This window comes from Echinops telfairi, unplaced genomic scaffold (genome assembly GCF_000313985.2).
Source record: "Echinops telfairi isolate 266 unplaced genomic scaffold, ASM31398v2 ScPeMD7_655;HRSCAF=1070, whole genome shotgun sequence".
Taxonomy (NCBI): domain Eukaryota; kingdom Metazoa; phylum Chordata; class Mammalia; order Afrosoricida; family Tenrecidae; genus Echinops; species Echinops telfairi.
The window spans coordinates 17,589,633-17,603,320 of record NW_022104553.1 but is presented as its reverse complement, the minus strand read 5'-3'; positions in this window follow the sequence as shown (position 1 = coordinate 17,603,320).

Below are 13,688 nucleotides of genomic sequence, written 5' to 3'. Positions count from 1 at the left end.
ACTTTTCTTGATATGATCGAACTATTGAATTGTATGACATGTAAGTGAATTGCCAATGAAAACGTTTTTAAAAATCTATAGAGGCAGTAACTGGATTAATAATCACCTAGGGCCATATCAGAGGAGATTTGTACAATGAGTATGAAATAGAAAATGTTCTAAAATTGATTATGGTGATGATTGCACAATACTTGTTAATGTAATTGAATGACATATGAATTATATGACAATAATTTTTAGATATTTGTACAAGTTTTATATTTAATTTTAAAAATCAATTAATTGGGGGCTTGTACAACTCTTATCACAACCCATCCATCCACCCATTGTATGTCAAGCACATTTGTACATTTGTTGCCTTCATCATTCTCAAAAAATTTGCTTTCTACTTAAGCCTGTGATATCAGCTCCTCATTTCCCCCCTCTCTCCGCTGCCCCCTCCCTCATGAACCCTTGGTAATTTATAAATTATTATTATTTTGTCATATCTTACACTGTCTGATGTCTCCATTCACCCACTTTCCTGTTGTCCATCCTCCAGGGAGGAGGTTATATGTTCCTCTTTTCTACCCTTCCTTCCCTCCACCCTCCAGTATCACCACTCTCATCACTGTCTGTTCTGGATTCCCTGTGTTTTGAGTTCCTATCTGTACTAGTGTACATCCTCTGGTCTAGCCATATTTGTAAGGTAGATTTGGGATCATGATAGTTAGGGCGGGGTGAAAGGAAAGCATTTAAGAACTAGAGGAAAGTTGTACATTTCATCGGTGCTACACTGCACACTGACTGGCTTGTCTTCTCCCTGTGACCCTTCTGTAAGAGGATGTCCACTTGCCTACAGATGGGCTTTGGGTCCCAATCTGCACTCCCCCTCATCTACAATGATATATATTTTTTGTTCTTTGATGCCTGATACCTGATTCCTTCAGCACCTCGTGAACACACAGGCTGGTATGCTTCTTCCATGTGGGCTTTGTTGCTTCTGAGCTAGATGGCCGCTTGTTTACCTTCAAACCTTTAAGACCGCAGAAGCTATATCTTTTGATAGCCTGGCACCATCAGCTTTGTTCACCACATTTGCTTATGCACCCATTTGTCTTCAATGATCATATCGAGAAGTTGGGCACACAATATATACATATATTTATTTATTTATTTATTTATTTATTTAAAGGAGATACGTTAAGCTTTGAGGACATGGGGAATTAGATACTTTATACATTTTCTCCAGTTCTTGGAAGTATCCCATATATTTATTTCCAGATATTCTTTGCCTAAAGTTGTAAAGTTTCACACATGTAGTTTAGTTTCAGGAAAAGTTTCAATGAGATCTTTATGGTCCTTCTACAAAATTATAGCCTATTGAGAGCTGTAATCTCTACTTTCTCCAGCAGGAATTCCCTTTCTGGGATACTCCTCCATCACTGTAATCTAAAAGGTTCTCCAAGCAGAGAACCATGTGCACCATAGAACTCAGCTTGTTTTCTCTTTTCACTTGAGTGCTGTATGCATGTCTTGCCATGAAAAAAGATAATTACCCCATGTTTTATTTGCTTTCCCACTTCTTTAAATGAGCAGGATGTGACAGTAGGTCAAGCTGTGGTTAATCTCTCTTTTAACTCAATTTCAACATCATTAATATAAATGAAGCATCTTCTTTGATCAGATGGAATATTTCAATGTTGTTCTGGTGCATTTCAATTTAAGAGCTAACTCAGAGCCCCTAATTTCTTGAGAATATCATACATTTTTATCTCTTTTACTTTTCTTTGACTATTTAGTCTTTCAAAATTAAAGCAGGAGTTTCTTTATCTTTAAAACAGTTTTATTGGAACACAGTGAGACACAAATCATGCAATTCAGTAATTCAATCATATTAAGAAGAGTTGTACAATCATCACCACCTTCAATTTTAACATTTTCTTCTTTCTTGCTCCCCATTTCGACCCTACGTCCCCTATCCAGCCCCCAAGAAAAAATTAATCCAGTTATTGCCTGTATAGATACAAAATGCAAGAGTTTTATTATAAAAATACCAACTCACTGCTGTCAAGGCACTGCTCACTCATAGCGACCCCCGGTGGGGTGGCGACAAGACTGTTCACAGAAGTAGAAAGCCCAGCCTTTCTCCCATGGAGATGCTGGTGGTTTTGAACTGCTGACCATGCAGATGGCAGCCCAATACGACCCCACCAGGGCTTCTCTTTTACTATAAAATATTTCCCTTTTCTCTTCCGTTATCAGTACCTATATTGATGGTTTCAAAAGAGAAGAAAGAGGGATAAGTGACACAACACAGTGGGAATTACAATCAATGAAATGGGTGGGGGGAGTGTGTGTGAATAATTGAAGGAAAAACCGGTCAGTTCTGTAAACCTTCACCCCATTCGTAATAAAAAGTAAAAAATAAATAAATAAAAGGACCCTAGTAATGCAGTGATCAAGCACTTGACAGCTAACTGAAAGGTCAGCAGTTTGAACTCACCAACGGAAGCCAGAATATGGGACGTCTGTTTCCGTGAAGATTATAGCATAGGTGTCCCTATGGGCTATTTCTGTTCTGTCCTATAAGGTCTCTGTGAGTTGGAACTAATTCGCTTGTAATGGGTTTGGTTTTCTGGGTTTTATGATGGCTGAGATTTGTCTCGTTTCTAATTACATCTCATCTTGACATGGGATGGACTCATTTCCATGAGGGAACACGGAAGGTGGTTGAACATAGGACAGGGGTAGGCTTGTCTTCATTGGACAGATAGGTACAACATGCTTCACAAACTCTCTTGTTTTGTGTGTCCTGCGGACACTCCCCCAGTCCCTCACTCCACCCCAGTTTGATTGTTCTAGAGGTGGATTGCAGCAAAAATATGGGTTGATCCATCCAAGTCTGTGTAAGATTTCACGTTTTGATGGCCACTTACTTCCTGTTTCCCTCTAGCTTCCCCACTGCCCTTGTGGGTTACCAAGGCTATGAACCTTTCAGGCATTAGAAAGCATTATCTTTCTCCAATGATTGAAGTCTATAATGAGCCAAATATTGATTAAGGGCTAATAATTCTAACAATGTACTAGAGGTGCTAGACAATGCAGTAGCTAGGCAAAGGAAGAAATGCATAGAGTATGACAAAAAATAAGTAAAGGAAATTCCTTCTCAGAGTAAATATTAGCTATGTAGAAAATCATGCATTATGTACAATAAAATTCTCCTAAGTACCAAGTTTCACAGGTTTCCAGGATAATAACAGTTGTCCTCAGAAGAGAAATAAGAAAACAATCAAAGTCTAGGTCCTAACAACATGCAGTTGGAACCCAACACTGCCCTGGGGAAAGCCCATTCACTTAGCACCCGCTAAGACCAAAGTCCTGGGGTGGCAGAGGAAAAGGGCTCTGGTGTCTTTTGGACTCCCACGGTGAGCTTCCAGTCCTTGGTTATGACCTCCCAGAGGCGCTGGCATCTACGTCCTTTGGTGGGCGTCATCATGTCTCCATCCCATGGAGTCATGTTGGGACTGGCACTGGCAGAGCCCAGCTTTGGCCAGAACTGCCACCAGGATCAGCAAGATCAAAACGGAGAGGCCCAGACGCACACAGTTCCCCACCCAGTAGTCCTGGGAGGGGGCAGCTAGAAACAGGAATGGGAAGTCACTGTCAGGTGCACAAGACCATAGCAAGTATGACCCTTGAAATAGGATCTCTTTGCCCGTTTTCCTGTCCCCACCCAGCCCCAGGGCAAAGTTCCAGTGTCTTACTTGTCTTGGATTTGGCATCTGTGAGTTCTGTGGGAGAGAGACAGGTGTTACCAGGTGTTCCTAGGAATACAAACTCCCTGCCATCAATCAATCCTGACTCATAACAGCCCTATAAGTCAGTACAGGCCCTGTAGGTTTGTAACTCTTGGGACTATGAAAGCATTGTGGAAAATCTGGGGCAGCCTTTACTGCCCACTGCTCAGCCTACTTTCAGTTCATGAGCACTTCCTATGACCTTTCTTGCATCTGGTTAGCCCTGTACCCACAGCTCCTGGCTCTATTCCTCACCTCCCTGTCCCTCAAGCTCCGTGATGTTTACCCCTCCCATCTCACAACCAGTCAATGAGAAAGCCTCAGCGAACCAGGAGAAGTTGAAAATCTGAGATCTGCCATGGTTGGCAAGTCCTTTCGGGAGTCAATAAATGCCATCGTGCCTCAGAATGTGTCGGGAGATGAAACTTGGGCTGGCCATCAGCACACAAGAGATCAAGGACTGGGGCTACTCACCTGGTACTGTGATCTCCAGGGGGTCACTTGGGTGTGAGAGCAGGTAGGGAGAGGTGTGTCGTGAAGCATAGCACCTATAGGTCCCTGCATGGATCAAGGTCACAGGGCTCATGGCGTAGGTGCCGTGTTTCCGCTGACCTTGGTCCTGGGTTTTCATATACAGGAGGGGACCCGCTGCCCCATCCTTGGACAGAAGGAACTTGTCCACGTCCTTCGACGATGTGCACTGCAAGGTCACGTTCTCTCCTGAGACCACTGTGTGGCCTGGCCTAAGCCAGAGGTAGGGTGTGTAGGGGAGAGCTCCTACAGAGAAGGAAGGTGAGGGTTGGATCACGGTCACTTGGCTCACAGGTGAGAGTCCATCAGGTGCTTACACGGAGGACCTCTCAGGCTTTCTGTGAGACGCTCACTCTCCCATCCCCACCCCTGCCTCTTGCTGTGATCTCTCTCTCAATCTCTCCCTCTCTCTCAATTCCACACCCTGCATCCCCAGTGGTCACTCCCTGGGACTACTCATGCCGAGCTTGTGCAGTTACAGCACTTGGCAGGGCTGAGAGGGAGGCTTTGTCGTAAACTCCTGGAAAAAAAGGAGGCAGGTGTGTTACCTGGGTCTCACAGGTCATTCCATATCATGCAGGATGGGGATGGGAGAGGGGAGACACGCTCCCTAAGGGGCAGATGTGAAGGCTGGTTTCCAGAGCGCCCTCTCACCTGACATCACCAGGTCTAGGGGGTTGCTTAGTGCTGACCTCCCAGTGTTGCTGAGATAGGAACAGCGATATCGCCCTGCGTCGTTCACTGTCATTTGTGGAACGAAGAATATGGCCTTAGTCCTGGGTTCCAATGGGAAAACTTTTCCCCAGGGCACTGGACTGCCCTCTCTATACAGCTGGTATTCCATAGCCTCCAGGGACCCCTGACACCAGATGGTCACAGGTCTCCCAGACATGACTGTAGAGCCAGGCTCAGCCCAGATGATGGGTTTGAAAAGAGTCCCTGGAAGGAATCAGAGGGAATTTAAAGAAATTGTTACACCTCTTATCTCCCTCTTCTCCTCTCTCTCTCTCTCTCTCTCTCTCTCTCTCTCTCTCTCTCTCTCTCTCTCTCTCACACACACACACACACACACACACACCCTGAAGACATAACTCCACCAGATTCCAAGAAGTCACATCTCTGAAAACCCCACAGGACTCACCAGTCTGTGCTTCCATCTTCTCGGCCAGACTCAGTCCTGGAAAAGATATTCCACTGAGAGATTCGTCCTCAGTGCCCGAGCACACCCTCTGCCCCACCTCTGCCTCCTGACATCTTAGATCAGATTAGATGTGAGCCAGGGGTCCCACCCAGACTAGCGTTCCCCTCACCCTCCTCAGATCTCACCCAGGAAGAGCAAGGGGGTTAGCACGGTGGACATGGCTGCTCCACACACTGTCTTTGTACCCACAAAGGAGCGAGTCCCTGGCGCCCGGCAGAAGAGACAGGCACACAGGCTGTGGTCACCTCGACACTGACTTCTGTCCTTCAAGGTGTTGCCATGACAGTCACCACACAGGAAGTCAAACATCTCCTCCCCATGACCCTGCCTCTCAGTTCCCCTGAAGTGTGACTGAGTGGGCACTGGGCATCCGGAGACATTTCAGGAAGAAATGAAGTTTACTCTGACCTTGGCTACATCTCTCTCATCTCCACACATCTTGAAAGGGAGAAGACAGGAGACCCCATTCCCATCCTGAGTCAGTCCTTCAAGCTGAAGGTGACCAAAGGCATGTCACTTCCCTTCAAAGGACCTCTCCCATGGGCATCTGCTCCTCTCTCAGCATGTCATTGCTGGACACATGGCATTGTCCTTCTCGTGACAGACCCTGCAGGTGCTTCAGGAAGATGAAGACTTAGGCTCTGCTCTGAAAGCTCAGATTCGCCACGACAATCATTCACAGTGAACTCCACATGGAAATGCTAGGTCCGCTGTAGCTATGACTACAGAGAGAACTACAGGGACATTTGGGGAGAAAATATAATTCTTGATCTTGCCCAGACTTTCAGAGTTGTTTTCTTTCCTCCCCCCCTGTCCCCCTATTCAACAGACCCTATGATGAATCTTCCATTGTTTATCCACAGCATCTTGTCCCCCAAGTTCCTGGGAACAAGTTCCAGAGCTATGATGCCTCCTCAGGGCTCCCTGTGTCCATGGGCATAGATTCCTGCTCTAGGGTGGATCTGTCTTTGAATTATAGGGAGCATTCCATTTGGATGCTCACTGAAGGGCTGTATGCCATCTTTGTTTCATTTGGGACCTCTCCTCAACTCTCTGTGCGTCCTTGGGCTGCCACCTCCCTTCTCTGAGACTCACATTCCTAGTGGAGCCTGTTCTCATGGGGCCCACTGCTCAGAGGGGATGTGAGTCAGTGACGTCTGGGGGGATGGGCTCCCCTTGTTCATGTTGAGAGCAGAAGACAGGAAGGCTTGATGTGGAACTCCAAGGCCAAGGTGAAGGAGGGGTGTCCCCCTCAAGCGCACTCGCTTCTGAGCATCAGAAAGTGTGACTTGTCCAGTGGGGAAAGATCTGACATTGCCTTGATGGTCCCCCAAGATGAGCATCTGCCCAGAACTGTGTGTTGGATCACAGATGTTTAACCGAGTGTCTTTCACTCCTGGTCTACCCAGGTCCCACACTACCGTCTACCTGGAAAATCTGCTAAGGTAAATGGATTGAGCCTTAAACACACCTAGTGCACATTAAAAGACTTAACTGAGCTTCTTTCTAAAGAGCCCCATGATGAGACAGGGTACATGAATTTCCAAATCAAACAGCTCTCTTCATTCCTTAGGACAATATTAGGAAGCAGAGAGATAAACTTTTAAAACAGCCCTATGTTCACTTTCTGGACATAGTACAAGTTACACTCCATACAGTGACATGCTCCTTGGGAACAGATTACCCAATCCCAATAAATTCTAAAATGTATAGAAAGGATGTCATCAAGGAATTAGTTGTTATTTTTAATTCCCTGCTGAAGTTGATTGATTCTCTGGAGAATCCCCTCTGTCCATTGTCCAGGGCTATGAATAGCCTTGCTGTCAGGCTGAATTCACTGGAATATTGATGAACGTAGATGTCATAAGGTTAAATTTTTACACCTATTTTTGGTTCTCCCTTTTGACCCATCTTGATTTGTTGTAATTTGTATCATTGTCTACTTTCTATTTAGATTTGTTTTCTCTGTGATTTGTTATTTTTGTTGGGTTTTGGTTTTTGGGTGTGTTTTTATATATAACGTAGAATAGGAAAATCTATGGAGACAGTAACTGTATTAATAGTTGCTTAGATCAGACTGTGCCATGTTGGAATCTGAGGAGCATGGTTCTGTTCTGGGAAATGAAGGTGAATGGCCTACCACCAACCCCTATAGTCAATGAAAATAATTCTCAATCATTGTGGAGTTTAATGTGCACAAATCAACAATTCATAGAATGTGGTCCTGACAGTGGTGTCAGTAGCAATACTGGGAGAGCAGAGGGAGGGTGGGCTGGAAAGGGAGAACCAACTACATGTGACCTCCTCCCCAGGGGACGGACAACAGAAAAGTGGGTGAAGGGAGATGTCGGACAGGGCAAAATAATAATTTATAAATTATCAAGGGTTCATGAGGGAGTGGGGAGCAGCTAGGCAGGGGAAAAAACAAGGTGCTGATGCCAGGGGTTTAGGTGGAGAGCAAATGTTTTGAGAATGATGAGGGCAATGAATGTACAAATATGCTTTGCACAATTGATGTTGGTATGGATTGTGATAAGAGTTGTATGAGCCCCTAATAAAAAGATTTAAAAAAAATAAGACTGTGGTCCTTAGACAGTCAACACTCGTATTACTTCCTTTTCTCAACCATGCATTAAATTCTCTGATTGGATAAGTTAATGGCACCATCAATAGAATTACTGGTATCTTATGCACAAAGTGGATAATTGATAATGATCACTGTCATATCAATCAACTAAAGATATCTATAAACCAGAAATAGGTGAAAAATGTAGAGACCCCACTTAATTCTAGCCCCAATATTAGAACAATTCATTTAATGACATTGCCCTGCTTGATGTTTATCTTCATGAAGAGATCCCTGATTATCTGGGCACTACAGCTAAGTGCTGTGAAGAAAGCAGATGGTCCCAGCTATCAAAAACAATAGCATCTGGGTCTTTAAGGATTTTCCTTTTTTATTTTATTTCCCAATAAGCAGCCCTCTCAGTGACATTCAGTTACCTCTGCTGACCCATGTGATCCAAGGATTGCAAATAATAAACCCCAAATCTGAAGGAGGGAGTGGCATCAGAGGTACAATTAGGAATACCTTTAAGACCCCAGACACTATATCTTTTGCTAGTCAGGTGTGGGATATCAAAAGACTTTTCCCCAGCTTTGTCTCCCCCAAAGTTATACCAAACATTAGAGGATGTTTGCCAGCACATGGTGGGAGGTCAGATGCTTAGAGATATTCTGCCTGAAAGCATTCAGTCCTCAGACTATGGTCTGGTCCACTGTAGGTGGGGCTCTTACCCTACTGATAAGGATAGTAATTGTTTCCATGGAGACCCAGAGAGGTGGTCGAACCTGCTCAGTAACATCCAAAATTAGGCTGCCATCCTGAATCTAGGATTCACCCGTTTTGTCACATGTGTACCCCCAATCCCTCCCCTTTCTACTTCCTTTTTTACCCTTGGATCTCCCCCTCTCATTACTGTATTACCTACAGTACAACCCCTTCCTCTAACGTATGTCTTTACATGCAATTAGGGGGCGTGCACACCCCCAAAGATATATCAGCCTTGGTTAGCAATAAATCCCTCTCGCCCTCTCTCCTGTCTTCTCTGCCCGCACTGTGGGCAGACGTGGCTGTTGAGATCATGGAGATCATGAGACGTGGCTGTTGAGATCAGGAGGTGAGCATGCTACCATGAAATGTGTCTGACTCCTTTATTTTACTCTCTCTGTCACATCACTCCCATTTCTCTATGACTTTACTATAAGCTTTATATATCTTAACTGTACAATTGAGCCTACTGAGCCCATGATTACTTGTGGGGGGCTGGTTTCCCCCACAGCCAGGCACCATCAGCTTTCTTCACCACATTTGCTTACGCACCTATTTTGTCTTCACGATTATGACAGGAAGACAACAGTATCACGCAATGCCGCATTATTAGCACAAACCATTCGTGAATTGAGGTAAGATTAAAGTTTAGTTCCAAAGGCCATGCTTTCTTGTTGCATTTGCATATATATACACACAAAAACAAATACATGTATATATATATTTTTTCTTTTGTCATTTCTCTTTACTTTCCTCCAACCCCACTATTATGTTTACCCACATTCACCTCTCAAGTAATTGCTCTCATAGAATTCAATTGATCAAATATGACCAGTACATCAACCCCCTCCTTGTCATCAACTTTAGAACACCTATTTTGCCCCTGTACCGTCATTGTTGGCTCCCCACTCACCACCCACTCTCTCCTCTCCCATGGCCCCAAGAAGTGTGGGAACAGTTGCTCTCTCCATAAGATGGCCTCTGCTGCCTATGTTGTAGAGATAAACACCACAAAGAATCAATCAATCAATCAATATATAGCTAGTCACAAGACTAACAGGGCTCCTGACACAGAGCAGATGAATATTTCTCTCTCTCTCTCTTTTTATTTCTCTCTTAAATACAGAGAAGGACTTGTTATAAACCATCAGCCCAGTCCCCATTTCTTTCAGGGTTAGATATCCTGGGTCTCGCTTATCAAACAACACAAGCACCCTTTTAGTCTTCCGCATTTATGTCTGAAAGGCATACAACTTACGTCCCCCTTGCTATTTGTGCATTCAAGCATGGAACGTTCTAGTGCCCGCCCCCCACTCCTGCTACCCCGTTAGACCTTTAGACTTTCAGTGTGGCCTCCTTGTGGGTAACACCCAACAATTCAGATGGAGTGCCAAGTGCTGCCCCCGAGTCAGAGTCCACAATGGGGGTTCCTTGGGGACACTATGGCTTCGCTCCTGACACTGGTCTGTAGCACTTTCCTCTTGGCTTAGCCCATGTGGATGGGTCAGACCAGCTTCTCTCCCTGAACTGTGTCTTTAGGACTGTCCACTGCAGGGCTGTCCTCTAGGGAGAGCCCTTCGCGTCTCAGGCTAAGGCCGTCCTGCAGTCATCTCTGGGACTGAGCGACTCTGAGCAGGAACATCTCACTTCAGGATGGCACACTGGAATGAGGTCTACTTTCTCTCTCCCTTTCCTGTGGGATATAAACAATACCCTCCCCTTTGGTGTTTAGTGTCCTGCTACCCCCCTTGCTCTTGTTTTTCTCCCTCCACCCCTGTGTGGGCCTTAAAGGCATATGCGGGGTGGGGTAAGATGCCTTTCAACACAGGTGCCACCTGCATCTGTTTCTGATGACATATGAATCATTGGGTTTGGTCTGGCTTGTGCCAGTATGATGGGGTACCTAAAAACCTGGAATTTGTTTTGCAAAGCTATATATTTAATTGTTAAAAAAACAAAAACAAAACCTTATTATTTTCAAAGTACTCTCCATTACACTTCATGCATTTGTCAAATCTGTGATTCCATCCTTGAAACTCATCTGTTTGGATGGCTGACAGCACCTCCTGGTGGTCCCGCCCCCCCAATGTCGTCTATATCATCAAATCGCTTCACTTTCTTGTCCCTCGGCATTCTCAGAAACAAAAAGAAGTCACTCAGAATGAGGTCTGGGGAAGAAGGGTGGTGGGGCAAGAGAGGCATGCTGTCTTTTAGCCAAAAACTGGCACACTGAGAGGGCTGTGTGTTAGCAGAAGCATCATCACGACAGGAAAACCAGTCCCCTGTGTGCCACAAATCAGGCCCTTTGGTTTCACACTTATGCTATTTTTTTTCAGAACCTCTACAGAGAAAGCTTGATTAACAATCTGACCTGGTGGAACAAACTCCAAATGCACTGAGTGGACAGTTTTGTCCTTTCAAGAAGTTGATGGGTATCCAGGATGAGCTTTGTCATCAATTGACATTTCACCTTTTTGAAATGAGATAGTCACTCCATACACTTGACTTTTTCCTGTATCACTGGCCTTCTAAGCTGTGTTCAACAACAAAACAGTTTCTGTGGCATTTTTCCTGAGCAGGAAACAAAATGTCACAGCCACACATTGTTCTCTTAAATTGGCCATCACAAAAAATGAGGTTTGAATGAAACTGCTTTTAGAAAAAGATTCACTGTGACCACAGAGAACATTCCCAGGTGATGCCACTGGGTGCACTAACTCTGAGTGAGTTGCTTGATGCTCACATTGTCGGAAAAATGCATAGTACAAAGCTCTGTCCAGTGGAGCATTTTTCTGTTTTGTTTTGTTTTTAATATAGTTAAACCCTTGTCTCTGTTCCTTAGCCCAGCAATTGTGTGTTGTGTGCTGTTTACTTTGTGGCCATTCTGTGTTTTGAAGCTACCTCAGCGGACTTATGTTGTACTTGACTTTTACACTTGGCTAATTTCATTCAACACACCCTTTTCCAATTTTTCCACATGATGAGGTGTTTCGTCATTTCAATGCTATTTTTTAGGGATTTATAGTATTTCATTGTGTTTATATATTAGGTTTTGTTTGTTGGTTGGTTTTTTATCCATTCATCTATTGAAGGATATTTAGGCAGTTTCCAATGTCTTGAGATTGTTTAATGTACAGCGACTAACATTGGAGAGCAGATGTCTGGTCATGGTCTGTTTTTTAATTCTTGGGGTATATGCCCAGTAGTGGAATTGCTGGGTCCTACAGTAGCTCAATTTCCATCTGTTCATTTTCTTAATTCTTGTACTCATTATTATCACCCCATTTCCCACCAAACTTCACTACTGTAAGCCTAAGAAACTATTTTAAGAGTTCTATTGACATATGTTCACATATCATATACTTCTGTAGTTCAGTTTATATTTTTTTAAAAAGAGTTGTATGATTATCACCACAATCAGTTCCTGAATAATTTCTTCCCTTTCCTATTCTTTACTAGCTCCACAATTCCCTTCAACCTCTCTCACTCTCTGGTGCTGTGTCCCAATAAGCCCTACATTCAGTCATTATCTCTAAAACTTCTCCCTACAGGCCTCCATATACTGGAAAACATTAAAAAATATTAACAATAACAAAACAAGCTGATAACGCCAATAGAGGAAAAGGCAGAGAGGATTGGAAAGCACAACACGTTTAAAATAGGCCAAAAGGTAAATCAAAAGGGCCTGCATCTAATTTTAACCTATCTCCTTCTGCCACCATTGAGATTTGTATATTCTCTGTCTCATTACAAAGCTATCTGTCAACTGTGGTCAGAAGGGATTCATCAGAGGCCTAATCTATGTGGGCATCCTGCAAATGGATTTTGGATTTCAACTTTCATGCATGGGAGCCCTCGTGGTGTAGTGGTTATGTGTTGGGCTGGGATGTCTAAGGGCAGCAGTTCTAAAGTATGAGGTCTTCCTTGAAAGATGACAGGGCTTTCTACTCCCATGAACAGCTACAGCCTTTGAAACTTAAAAGGGCAGTTCTATCCTGTCATATGGGGTCACTCTGAGTTGGCATTGACTCAATGGCAGTGAGTGAGAGTGAGACTGTCATCCATTGCCTTCTGCAAATCGGTATTCCCTATTTTACCACTGATACCATTTCCTCCTTCAGATTTGGAGTTTATTATTTACAATCCTTGGATCACATGGACTGGTGGAGGTAACTGATGCATCACTGAGAGGGCTGCTTATTGGGAAAGAAAAAATACGAAATTCCTTAAAGACCCAGATGCTATTGGTTTTGATAGCTGGGACCATCTGCTTTCTTCACAACACTTAGTTGTAGTACCCAGATCATCAGGGATTTCTTCATGAAGGTAAGCATCAAGCAGGGCTGTGTTATAGAATGAATTGTTCTAAGATTGGGGTATAATTAAGTAGGGTCTCTACAGTCTTTCACCTATTATGGTTTATAGCTATCTTTAGTTGATTGATATGACAATGAACATTAACAATTATCCACTTTGGGCATAAGGTCGTTATATCGATAGTGCCATTAATTTACCCATCGTAGAGAATTTAACACACTGTTGAGAAAAGGTGTAATTCAAGTGCTGACTGCCTCAGAACCATATTCCATGAATTGTTGATTTGTACACATTAAACTCTCCAAAGATTGAGAATTATTTTCATTGACCATGGGGGTTGCTGATAGGGAAAAACTTTCCGTTCACCTTCATTTCCCAGAGCAGAACTGTGCTCATCAGATTCAAACCCATCACGGTTTCAGTTAAGCAACTCTTTTTTTTAAATTTAATTTTATTATTATTATTTTTAATCATTTTATTGAGGCTCATACAATTCATCACAATACATAGATCAATTGTGTAAAGCACA